This window comes from Propithecus coquereli, unplaced genomic scaffold, assembly GCF_000956105.1.
Source record: "Propithecus coquereli isolate 6110/MARCELLA unplaced genomic scaffold, Pcoq_1.0 Scaffold201, whole genome shotgun sequence".
Lineage (NCBI taxonomy): Eukaryota > Metazoa > Chordata > Mammalia > Primates > Indriidae > Propithecus > Propithecus coquereli.
The window spans coordinates 2,797,673-2,810,768 of record NW_012145079.1 but is presented as its reverse complement, the minus strand read 5'-3'; the positions used below and the strand labels follow the sequence as shown (position 1 = coordinate 2,810,768).

Here is a 13,096-nt window from a genome sequence, read left to right as displayed (position 1 = left end):
GTAGATTATTTAGGATTTTCTAGATATATAAGTAAGATCATATCATTGGTGAACAGATGCTTTATTTAGTCCCATATTTCTCAGAGAGATTGTTCATTCTTCTTGACTATTTTTTCCACATTTTGGACTGACTAGGTTAATTTGAAAGCCTTATTTTCAATCTCTGAAATTCTTTCTTCTGGTTGGTCTAGTCTGTTGTTAAAACTTTCTGCAGTATTTTGAAGTTCCCTACATGACTTTTTCATTTCAGAATTAGACTATGTATATTTCTGCGGGGGAGACGAATGTGGTAAAGGGACCTTCTCTGCAGAGGTTGAGCTGTTCAGGGCAGATTGCAGGTAGACTGTCTTGTGGAAGAATCCATTGCTTAAGAATATCACCAAGGAGAAGAGGGGCAACTGGACGAGGTATGCTTTGCTAGGGGTTTTTGTTCATTGGTGCTGACAATGAATAAAGGAAAGAGGATAGAGAAGAGGTAGCCACTAATAATGTATAAGGACTGCATTGCTGTGAGAAAAGCCAAGACTAAACCAACTCCAACTTAATAAAGCCCATTACTTTCTGTATTTGACAACTTCTGGTATATTTCAATTTGTTTATTGAACCAATGGCATTCAAAACATTACAGTTAGTAGAGAAGGGACATATGCAGGAGACTATCCAGCTGACCAACAAGGTGTATGGAAAGGAGACTCACAAACATTCCCTGGATAAGGAAAAAAGCGGGCAACAGTAGACTGAAGATCATGTCAGCAGTTATTTTGCTGACACTAGGGAATGGGTGAGGCTTCCTCCCTGATACCTCACATGCTCGGTCAGTTCTATCTTGAAACCAAATGGCATTCATAACTTTGCTACGCCCAAATGGGGAAGCACTGGACATTAATGTGAAGAAGAATTCCAGCCATGACCAAACATCTCTGGTAGTGATGGGTCACCGACAATTTAGGCTGTTACTGACTGAAGCATCAGAATAAACACTCAATAAAATAAGAGGAGGTTGAACAGAATACTCCACCATTGCAAGTGTAACTCTGGAAATTTCCACTAACAATATATGGCTCACTCTCCTGCTTCTGCTCTATGCTCTGTGTTCTCTGTGCCACGACACTCCTTGCCCTTCTTTGACCCTGCTCCTCCCTCTCTTGCTGGATTTGAGTATATAGCTTTGGGAGGGTACAAATACCCCAGATGGAGTCTTTGGAAGGATTTGACACTGTTGGCCACCCTTTTACCACCGAAACTGTCAACTACACAGAAGAGAGATAAGCACCCCCAAATCTCTCATTATGAAGGATCCACAGCTCTGCTTCCATGACTCTGTCCCGGCCGTTCGCCCACAGCAGGCACACCCAGCCACCCGTTCAGCCCAGGTGCCCTGAGGGTTGGGGCCGCTGCACCCGCACTGGCATGCCCAGGCTGCACAGGGCACCTGGGAAGTGTAGCAGGTGAGGAGGAGTCACCAGGGCAAAGGGCAGAATTCCATTTCTTTTTATAAATAAATAATATTCCATTGGATGTATGTTACATAGTTTGCTTATCTGTCAATCTGTTGATGGACATTTGGGTGGTTTCCACCTTTTGGTTATTGTGAATAATGCTGCCATGAACATGGGTATATAAATATCTGCTCCTATGCTAGTTTTACCAGGAAAAAACAAGTCTGTCAATATACATGACTAGATTCACTAAAATTAGGCAGATGGTACTGAGTTATTTTATTTGAAAATAGGCTTTGGTGTTACATATGTTAATAAATTAAACCATGTATTAATATATTGATACATTCATGTTGATTCATTAATCAAATTATGCATTCAAATTATTGAGAGATTCAGATATACAAATATCAATGAGATAATGTTCTTGCACTTAAGGTTCTTGCAGTCCAGTTGTGGGGCCAGACAAGGAAATGAGTACTCAAAGCAATGCGATAATTATTAAAGTGGCCTTCTATACAGTGTGCTGTGGTGACAGAGAGAAGGGCACTTAACTCCGAATAAACTTAGGAAGGCTTCCTAGGAAAGATGATACTGGAACTAAATTTGGAAAATTTGGAAACATGAGTGGAATATTCGCTTGAGAGATTAAGAAAATAGGGGAAGGAGATTTCCTGGCTAAGAAGAAAGCATCTAAAAAACCATGAAGGCTAGGAAAATATTAATAGATTCAGGAAATGGTGAGTAGTTAATATGTCTGCAGCACTGTGTGAAAACTGAGAAGCAGTGGGAGCTGAGATTGGAGAGGTAGATAAATTTGAGATCATAAGAGGCTATATTCCTGTGTGTGCTGAGGAGTTTGGATTTTATCCTACAAGCAAGTCTGGCAATGCAGCTAATTCTCCTGAATTTTTAAATTCGTTTTTATAAAGAAAATTCTTCTTGCATTAGTTTGGATCTAGTCTTGTTTCCTGACACATCAGGCACAGCACTGCCACCTACTCAGGAACAAATTGTGCCAATACTTAATAACAGTCCACCCACATGGACTTTTAAAATCAGTGTAATTATGAGAGATTATAGCCCTTTCATTTTAGTAATTAATTTGTTCACTGTTTTTATCACTGATAAATGAAGAACTAATTCCACATTATTTAGAAGTACCTCAAATTCTAAATGGAATTTTAAAACTAAAATGGTTTAAAAAATCCTATTTTGCTCTGAGTCAGATCAGGGCTATTTTATGAAAGATTGAGTGTTGCAAACTGCAGCTTATTTTTTATTTCACAGACTCTACCTTCCTAACTAAGAAATGTTTCTTTACATCCCGTCTGCTCATATGTAAAATTGTGATGGACTGACAAAAGTAACAGATTACAGGGTAAAGGGTATTCGACAATGCATCCATTTTGTTGACCCACTCTGTAAATTCAGTACCATTGTATTCCAGCAAGACTCCTATGACTCAAATATCAGCTGGATGTATAACTTAAAATAAAGTAACAAATTGCTCCAGAAAGTAGTCTATTTGCTAATATAAACGCGGAAAAGGGGGTCTTTGTGTGATTAATTATGTTTTTTCACACTAATCTTTCTTGATTAAAGAGCACTCTTTTGAAACTGTACATATTGTCATTGTCCCACATTTTATAACAAATATTTATTCTTAGATAAAATTATATAGAGAAATATAGCAATTTCACCATGAAAAGTAACTGTGGCAAAAGGAGCCTGCCTGTCTAACATGGAACACTTAGGAGGAAACAGCCAGCAAAATCCTGTTTTCTCTAAGCAATAGGCCTAGTTCACACTCCTAAGGAGCCTCACACACAATTTGAAAGGACCCATAATAAAATTAGAAAAATATGAGAACATTAAACATTTTTTTAAAAAAGTCTATATCTAAAGGCTGCAGAGTTTGGATAATTAAGATGACTGAATTACAAATATTTTGATGCTTAGATAATGAAAATCTTGGAGAATTTACCAGAAAACCTCTTTCTAAATAGCAAAAGCAATGACAGTACATTAGATGTAAATAAGCACATTGCCATATATACAACACATGTAGATACTTTCTTTAATGTTCATCTGGTTTATAACTTCATTTTACAAATGTGCGTATGCTGTAACATAATTTCTTTCCAGTGTACATTTCTTTGTTATGAAAACCTAGGAACAGAGCTATACAGAGACAATTATGTGCAACAAGTATTCCAGAGAAACAACTTGTTACATTAAACAGATTCTTATTCAAACCTTGAGGAAACATTTACTGTCCAACAGGACTGTCAAATCCCAATATACTCTTAAGTTCATGTCTTAGTCAGTTCAGGCTAATATAACAAAATATCTTAGACTGAGTAATTTATCAACAACAGAAACTTACTGCTCACAGTTCTGGAGGGGGGAGTACTGGATCAAGGCACTGGCTGTTTCAGTGTCTGGTGAGGACCCTTCTTTCTTATAGATGGTGCCTTTTTGCTGCGTACTTACGTGGTGAAAGGGGTGGACCAACTCCATCAGACCTACTTCATAAGGGCACTAATCCCATTCATGAGGGCAGGGCCCTATTGATCTAATCATCCTCCCATTGCCCCAGCTCTTAATCCCATCACCTTGGGCGTTAGGTTTAAACATATGATTCTCCCCCCACCCTGTGTTACTCTATTCAACCTTGGGTGCCACAGTCAGACAGAAAGAAGGAGGCCACGTTTTTCTTGCATCTGTAGTGGAAACCCCAGCAGCAGACAGTACTGTTTCAGATCTGTCAGAGATGCATTAACATAAGAATTTTTTGGAGAGAAATATTCAGACCATAGCAGTCCATAAGTTATAGATGTTTGTCATAGTCACTGCTGAATCCTCACCTTCTAGAATTAAGCTTGACATATAGTAAGTCCTCAAAAAAAACTCATTGAATGTATAAATAGAATACACAATCTGGACAAACATCAATTTGATGTGATTCTCTAAAATGTCAATGCTCCCTGGCCAAAGACCATCAGAAACACCCCCATAGTGGAATGGATTGGGTTGCCTGCTGATTGCAATGACAAAGAATACACACCGTGGAGAACAGTGGAGTATCCCAAAAAGAAGTTAGTAAAAAGGACTTAGGCCTTTGGTTAGGTGACCTTATGGAGGATTCAAGGAAGCAGGGCTTTGGTCCGGATTGAACATTGTCAGGAATCAGGGATGATTCTATAATTGAGTATCTCAATAAATCTTGTCTAGAAGGAGGGTGGACTAGAGTGATGATAAAACTGTATTTAGTGAAGAAGCTATTAAACAAATAATATGAGCAGTCACTCATATTAGACAAGATAGGATAATGTTTGGCCATTTTTGTCACTTGGAAAAAAATTTCTTCTGTGTTCTGATATCAATATGGAGTGGTCTTTTCTCGTCTTGATCCATCATGATTATAGCATTGCTTTCTCTGATGCTGGTGTTCTGAAAATTGTGTATTTTTAACAGGAGGATACCAAGGAATATCTTCTCTTGGGGTGCTGGGCCAGATCCTTGCAACACCAGGACATGGCTGGCAGTGACAAGCAAGTTTCCGATTGTTGAGAGCCACTTTGGTCTCTCTCAAAATTAATCTAATATTCAGTGTTTCGATCTTGACTTTCAGCCTTAAAATGTGTTCAATAGTTAACTAAATGTAATAATTTCAAATTACATGTGAACTCAAAGCACACTTTGAAGATAATTGACTGGAATTCTGAAATGGGAAGATGGTTTGAAAGGATAAGTACCGGAACTTTAAAATGGTTACTTACATATTTAAGATAATATAGTGGGATTATGAGATTTTATCTTCTTTTTCTGGGGTTTTTCTCGATTTTCTAATTGAAAAGATTGTTTTTAAGGGTGTGAAATGCTTTGAATAAGGTGTTAAATGTTCGAAGTGCTCAGAATTATATGAATAATTCCATGATACTGATTAGGAAACAAAGTGAGGTTTTCAGTATATGAATAATTTTGAATGATAAACAGCTAAATTGAATGAAATACCAGTTTCCACAATCCCCTACCTGTGTGAGACAGGGTGTTTCACTGTAACTGTTGGAGGGAGAGGCCCCTGCAGATGTATGATTGCAAGTAGTAATAAATGGAAACCATTAAGTGGGAGCTGAGCAGTTTGGTGGAGGAAAGAAAAAAAGCGTAGAGATTTATAGCTCCAGACTAGAGCCCCTCTGGCTTTCTGCAGGTTTTCGCATGCTTTTGTTTCAGATGATATTTGCAGGGCTTATGTTCCAGGATGTGTTCATTCAGAGAGCGTTTTAAAATGGCAACTGGAGTGATTCACAAAAGCCAAACTTTGTACTCAAATGTAAGATTAATAAAAGCAAGGCAGCAGCGGAAGTGAACTTCTAATGGATATTCATAATCTACTTCAATATCTAATTAGAAATATTAAATTTCTGAATTTGCTGTTCTATTGTGTCTGTCAGCACCATCAATTCCAAAGCATGAGGCCATAAAAATTATATATTAGAAAATGATAAACCTGCAATGTAAATCTAGAAGAGTCTCTCATTTATTTATTGATGCAACAGATATTTACCAAGTGCCTACTATGGGCCAAAAACCATGCTAGATCCTGGGATTACAAAAACTAAAAATGCAAGTTTGGTCAGAAATAATTATGTTTTCAGGGTGAGGTGAAGGGAGTGGAAGTGGGCAATATATAAACAGGCCTTATCATATGGTGTCTATATTAATTTCCAATTGCTGCAGTAACAAATTTCCACAAACCTAGTGCTTAAAAGAACATAAACATGTTCTCTTGTGGTTCTGGAAGTCAGAAGTCCAAAACGGGTCTCACTGGGCTAAAACAAAGATGTACGCAGGGCTTCATCCCTTGTGGACGGTCTGAGGCTCAACCAGTTTTCTTACCTTTTCCAGCCTCTAAAGGCTACCTGAATTTCTTGCCAGTTGAATCATTTTTTTAATCCTAAAAAGTTCAAATATTCTTTAAAATATTTATAACATTTTATTTTAAAGCAGTTTTAGGTTCACAGCAAATCTGAGCAAAAGGTACGGAGATTTCCCACATTATAACCCCAAACCCAACCCATGGGGTAGTATACCCCATCATCAACATCCCCCACCAGAGTGACACACTTGTTACAATTGGTGAACCCACACTGACACATCATTATCACCCAGAGTCCACAGTTTACACTAGGGTTCACTCCTGATGTACATTCTATGGGTTTGGACAAATATATAATGACACGTATGCATTGTTGTCATGTCACACAGGGTGGTTTCACTGCCCTAAAAATCCTGTGTGCTCTGCCTATTCATCCCTTCCTTCCCTCACCCCCTGGAAACCATGGATGTTTTTACCTTTTTTGGAATGCCATGTAGTTGGACTAATACAGTATGTACCCTTTTCAGATTGGCTTCCCTCATTTAGCAATATGCATTTACTTTTCCTCCATTTATTTTTTGGTATTAATTTAGCTGATACAAGTGTAGATTTGTTACATGGATATATTAGGTAGTGGTGAAGTCTGAGCTTTTTGTGTAACCATCACCCAAATAATGTGCATAGTACCCATCAAGTAATTTTTCATCCCTTACCTCCCTCCCCCTCCCACCCTTCAGAGTCTTCAGTGTCTATCATTCCATACTCTGCGTCCATGCGTAGACATTATTTAGCTCCCACTTATAAGAAAGAATGGAGTATTTGACTTTTTGTTTCTGAGATGTTCCACTTAATGTCTTTTAGGTCCATCCATGTTGCTGCAAAAGACATGTTTTCATTTTTTTCAATGTCTGAATAGCATTCCATTGTGTATATATACCACATTTTCTTTATCCAATCATCAATTCATGGATACTTAGGTTGATTTCATATCTTTCTCATTGTGAAAAGTGCTGGATAAACATACCAGTGTGGGTGTCTTTTTGATATAATGATTTCTTTTCCTTTGAGTAGATACCCTGTAGTGGGATTGCAGGATTGAATGGTAGTCCTATTTTTAGTTCTTTTGGAAATCCCCATCCTGTTTTCCATAGAAATTATACTAATTTACATTCCCACCAGCAGTGTATAACAGTTCCCTTTTCTCCACATCCTCTCCAACATCTGCTATTTTTAAACTTTTTAATAATAGCCATTTTAACTTGTATAAGATGATATCTCATTGTGGTTTTAATTTTCATTTCCCTGATGATTAGTGATGTTGAAAATTTTTTCATATGCTTGTTGGCCATTTGGATTTTTTATTTTTAAAAATGTCTATTCATGTCCTTTGCCCGTTTTTAATTGGATTATTATTTGTTGTTTCTTGTTGTTTGAGTTCCTTGTAAATCCTGGATATTAGTCCCCTGTCAAATGTATAGTTTGCAGATGTTTTCTCCCATTCTGCAAGTTGTCTGTTCACTTTGTTGATTGTTTATTTTGCTGCACAGAAGCTTTTTAATTTAAGTCCCATTTTTCTGTTTTTGTTTTTGTTGCCTGTGCCTTTGAAGTCTTAGTCATTGAATTCTTTGCCTAGAGACCAATATCCTAAAGAGTTGTCTCTATGTTTTCCTCCCTCTAGTGTTTTCATATTTTCAGGTCTTGCATTTAAATCCATCTTGAGCTGATTTTTGTATATGGTAAGATATGGGGGTCCAGTTTCATTCTTCTGCGTATGGCAAGTCAATGTTCCCAGCACTATTTATCGAAAAGGGTGACATTTCCCCAGTGTTTCTTTTTGTTGACTTTGTCAAAAATCAGTTGACTATAGACAGGTAGCTTTATTTCTTTGTTCTCTATTGTATTCCATTGAGCTACATGTCTACTTTTATATCTGTACCATGCTATTTTGGTTACTATGACTTGTAGTATAACTTGAGGTCAGGTAATGTGATGCCTCCAGCTTTGTTCTTTTTGCTTAGGATTACTTAGGCTCTTTTTTGGATCTGTATTAATTTGGGGATTGTTTTTTCTAATTCTGTGAAAAATGACATTGGTAGTTTGATAGGAATTGCATTGAATCTATAGATTGCTTTGGGCGGTATGGTCATTTTAACAATATTAATTTTTCCAATCCATAAGCATGGGATGTTTTTCCATTTGTTTGTGTCATCTACAACTTCTTTCATCAGTGTTTTGTAGTTTTCCTTGTAGAGATCTTTTACCTCCTTCATTAAATATATTCCTAGGTATTTTTCAGTAGCTATTATAAATGGAATTGCCTCCTTGATTTGATTCTCAGCTTGATTATTATTGTTGTATAGAAATGCTACCGACTATAGCACAATTATTTTGTATCCTGAAACTTTACTGGATTTATTTACCAATTGAAGAGTATTTTGGAGGAGTCCTTAGGGTTATCTAGGTATAGGATCATATCGTCGCTGAGCAGAGATCATTTGACTTCCTGTTTTACAATTCATATGTATTTGTATGTATTTACAATTTTTCTTTCTCTTGTCTGATTGCTATGGCTAAGACTTCTAGTACTATGTTGAATAGGAGTGGTGAAAATGTCTTGTTCAGTTCTAAGGGGGATTGCTTTCAACTTTTCCCCATTCAATATGATATTACCTGTGAGCTTGTCATTTATGGCCTATATGGTTCCCTCTGTGCCTGGTTTGTTGAAGTTTTTTCTCCTGAAACGTTGATGAATTTTATCAAATGCTTTTTCCGCATCTATTCAGATAATCATATGTTTTTTGTCCTTAATGTTTATGTGATGAATCACATTTATAGATTTGGTATGTTAACCTATGGCCCCAACCTTTTAGGCACCAGGGACCTGTTTCATGGGAGACAATTTTTCTACAGACAGGGGGCTGGAGGATGGGGGAGGTAGAGCTCATGTGGTGATGTGAGTGATTGGGAGCAGCTGTAAATACAGATGAAGCTTCGCTCACTTGCCCACCACTGAGCTCTTGCTGTTTATCCCCACCACCACCAGTTACTATATTTCATGGAAGACAATTTTTCCACAGAGTGGGGATGGGGGGGTGGTGACAGAGCTTTGTGGCCCAGCCCCTAACAGGCCACAGACTGGTACTGGTCTGTGGCCCAGGGGTTGGGGACAACAGTGTTAAGTCATCCTTGCATTGTTGTAATAAAACCCACCTGATCATGGTGTATTATCTTTTTGATGTGCTGTTTGACTCAGTTTGCTAGTATTTTGTTGAGGATTTTTGCATCTATGTTCATCAGGAATATTTATCTATAGTTTTCTTTTTTTGTTGTGTCCTTGTCTGACTTTGGTATCAGGGTAATATCAGCTTCATAAAGTGAGTTGGGGAAGATTTCTTCCTTATCACTTTTTTGGAACACTTTCAGGAGATTTGGTACCTGTTCTTTGTATGTTTGGTAGAATTTGGCTGTGAATCCTTCTGGTTCTAGGCCAGAGGGATTAGAGGGGAGATTTTTTATTAATGATTCAATCCCACTACTCATTGTTGGTCTGTTCAGGGTTTCTATTTCTTCCTGGTTCAACCTTGAGAGATTGTATGTTTTCAGGAATTTATTTATTTCCTCTAGGTCTTCTAGTTTGTGGGAGTATAGTTGTTCATGATAGTTTCTGATGATCTTTTATGTTTCTCTGGTATCAGTTTCAATGTCTCCTTTTTCATTTCTGATTATATTTGAATCTTTTCTCTTTTTTTGTGGTTAGGCTGGCTAAAGTTATATCAGTTCTGTTTAACTTTTCAAGGAACCAACTTTTCATTTTATTGATCCTTTGTGTTGTTGTTGTTGTTCTTAATTTCATTTAGTTCTGCTCTGATCTTTGTTATACCTTTTCTTCTGCTAGCTTTGGGTTTGATTTGTTATTGCTTTTCTAGTTCCTTGAGGTATCATGTTAGATTGTTAATTTGTGATCTATTTTTCTGATGCAGGCATTTAGTGGTATCAACTTCCCTCCTTAGCACTCCTTGTGCTATATTCCAGAGGTTTGGGTATGTTGTGTCCACATTTTCAGTCACTTCAAAAAAAAATTTTAATTTTTTTCTTTTATTTCAGCATATTATGGGGGTACAGATGTTTAGGTTATGTATGTTGCCCTTGCCCCCTCCCCCAAGTCCGAGTTTCAAATATGTCCATCCTTTGGGTGGTGCGCCTTGCACTCCTTGTGTATACAAATACCCATCTCATTGACCCAAAGATCACTCAGAAGCATGTTTTTTAACTTCCATGTATTTGTATAGTTTTGAGAGTTATTCTTACTAATAATTTCTCATTGCATTCTGCTGGAGTTTAGAAAATACTTGATATGATTTCAAATTTTTAAAATTTATTGATGCTTGTTTTGTGGCCTAACATATGGACTATCTTGGAGAATGGCCCATGTGCTGTATGAGAAGAATGTATATTCTACAGTTTTTCAGATGTTCTGTAAATGTCTGTTTGGTCCATTTGGTCTAAAGTTCAATTTAAATTTAGTGTTTCTTTATTGATTTTCTGTCTTGATGATCTGTCCAGTGCTGTGAGTGGGGTGTTAAAGTCTTTCATTATTATTGTATTATTGTCTATATCTTTCTTTAGGTCTAGTAATATTTGTTTTATGAATCTGGGTTTCTGGTGTTGGATGCACATATATTTAGAAATGTTATTTAGTTCTTTGATTTCTTTCATCAGAGTTTTGTAGTTTTTCTCATATAAATCTTGTACATATTTTGTTAGGTTTATACATAAATATTACATTTTTTGGTGCTAACATAAATGGTATTATGTTTTTAATTTCAAATTTCACTTGTTCATTTTTGGTATATAGTGAAATGATTGACTTTTGTGTATCAATCTCATATCCTGCACCTTGCTTATAATAGCTTATTAGTTCCTTAAGGTTTTTATCAATTCTTTTGAGGGTTCTCTCTTTTTTATATCACATTACTTCAACACTGAATCTTCTGCCTCTATCATCCATCTTTTAAGGACCCTGTGATTACATTGGTTTCACCTGTATAATCCAGGATAATCCTCCTATTTTTAAGTTCATCCGGTTAGCAACCTTAATTCCATCGGCAACTCTAGTTAGCTTCTATCATGTAACATAATGTATTGCAGGTTCCAGGGATTAGGATGTGAACATATTTTGGAGAAGGGTAGAGGGCATTATTCTGCCTACCTCACTCTCCTAGAAGTATGGTATAAATAATGTGTTTTCAGAACAAATCTTCCTCAAATAATATAGGCATAGTCGTTCAATCTCCCATGTCTTTTTGCTCAAGATACTAGTCATAATGTCTAAAATTTGTGGCTGAGGTAACTAAGGTTAAATAATTTTTATTTTTCTTTAAAAAAGATTTTAAGGTTTTAAGTATTTTCTTATTTTTAGTTTCTTAGACTAATTTTTCAAAATTCTTCCTTCATTTATAAAGTATTTTTCTAAGTTCAGGGGAAAACACTTGTTATTCTTTCATTTAAATAGTGATACTTCTCATCCGTGATCACATTATTTTAAAAATTATTGTGTTTTAATTTTTTTGGGGGGGCCATCTTCCTATCCTACCACAAACTGTAATTTTATATAGATCAAATATTAAATCAAGTATGATTGAACTCCCACACAGACTGGGAAATTTATTTACCACACTGAGTGTATGCCATTAAATGTTTCTTTGTAGTTTAATTGTGAACTCCTCAAGGGCAGAGATGGAATGAGTTTTTGTGATTATTCTTCTCTTTCTCTATGTGTACCACAATGTCAGGCACAAGCTATATGCTCAAAAAGGCTGACTGTATAAATGATTGGACAACATAATCTGTTCTCCTGGATTGTTGTATATCTAGAGATGTGATTTCCAAATTTAAAGTTTCAGGGATTCTCAATTAAAAAGTGCAATAGCCTGAGAAATCATTAGGAAGCAGAAAAATAATAAACCTGTTATTTTATGCCTTAGTGCATCAGCAGGTTCCCTGAAATGCTAATCTCTGTCAAACCACTTTTCTGTGGTTCCTAGAGAGGATGGGGAAGGGAACAGGGTAGGTAAGCATTATTTTTGAGATGTGTCATAAGCTTCTTTTATTCTTTATAATCCACATGGCCTCTTGTTTTCTCAGACTGGTGAATGGTGATTTAATGTTCCCATGGAAACCAGAAGTTGAGATGCCCTGCGATTTCTTGGCCACAGCTGCTTCATTACCCCAACTTCCCCTCCCAAAGTTTCTGCATGCGAGGAGGTTGTTATTTGTACTCCCAGCACATTTTCAACAAAGCCCTGTGCTTGCTGTCTCTTGGTTCGCTTCTTGCCACCACATTCTGAAATTGAAGTACTGCAATGACTCCTCAACCTTCTTTTCTGCCTGGCAGTTGCCATTCCTGTTCTTTCCATCTCTGTTTGTATCCAGAGCCAAATCAGACTCTGAAGATATCATGGATCCTGGATATACAAATCCATGTATGTGCAATCTGCCCACTTCTCTCATCACCTCCAGAGCTATCATGTCCGTCAAAGCCACACCATTTCTCACTTAGACAACTGTCATAGCCTCCTAACATGCTCCTGTTCTACCCTTGCCCCCTTACAATGTATTAATATCTTCAACAGAGCAGCCAGGGCTATCCTTTGCATATGAAAGTCAGATAATGTTACTTATCTGCTTAAATCCCTAAAATGGCTCTCCATTTTCCTCGGAGTAAATCCTTGTAGGAGCCTACAAGGACCTATCTAACATAGCCCTGTTACAA

The 13,096-nt window shown here is 36.9% G+C and overlaps 1 pseudogene; it reads right to left on the bottom strand.

Moving 5' to 3' along the window:
- Positions 1–257: 257 nt before the first annotated feature.
- On the bottom strand, positions 258–12,725 carry LOC105809919 (annotated as a pseudogene).
- Positions 12,726–13,096: the final 371 nt, after the last annotated feature.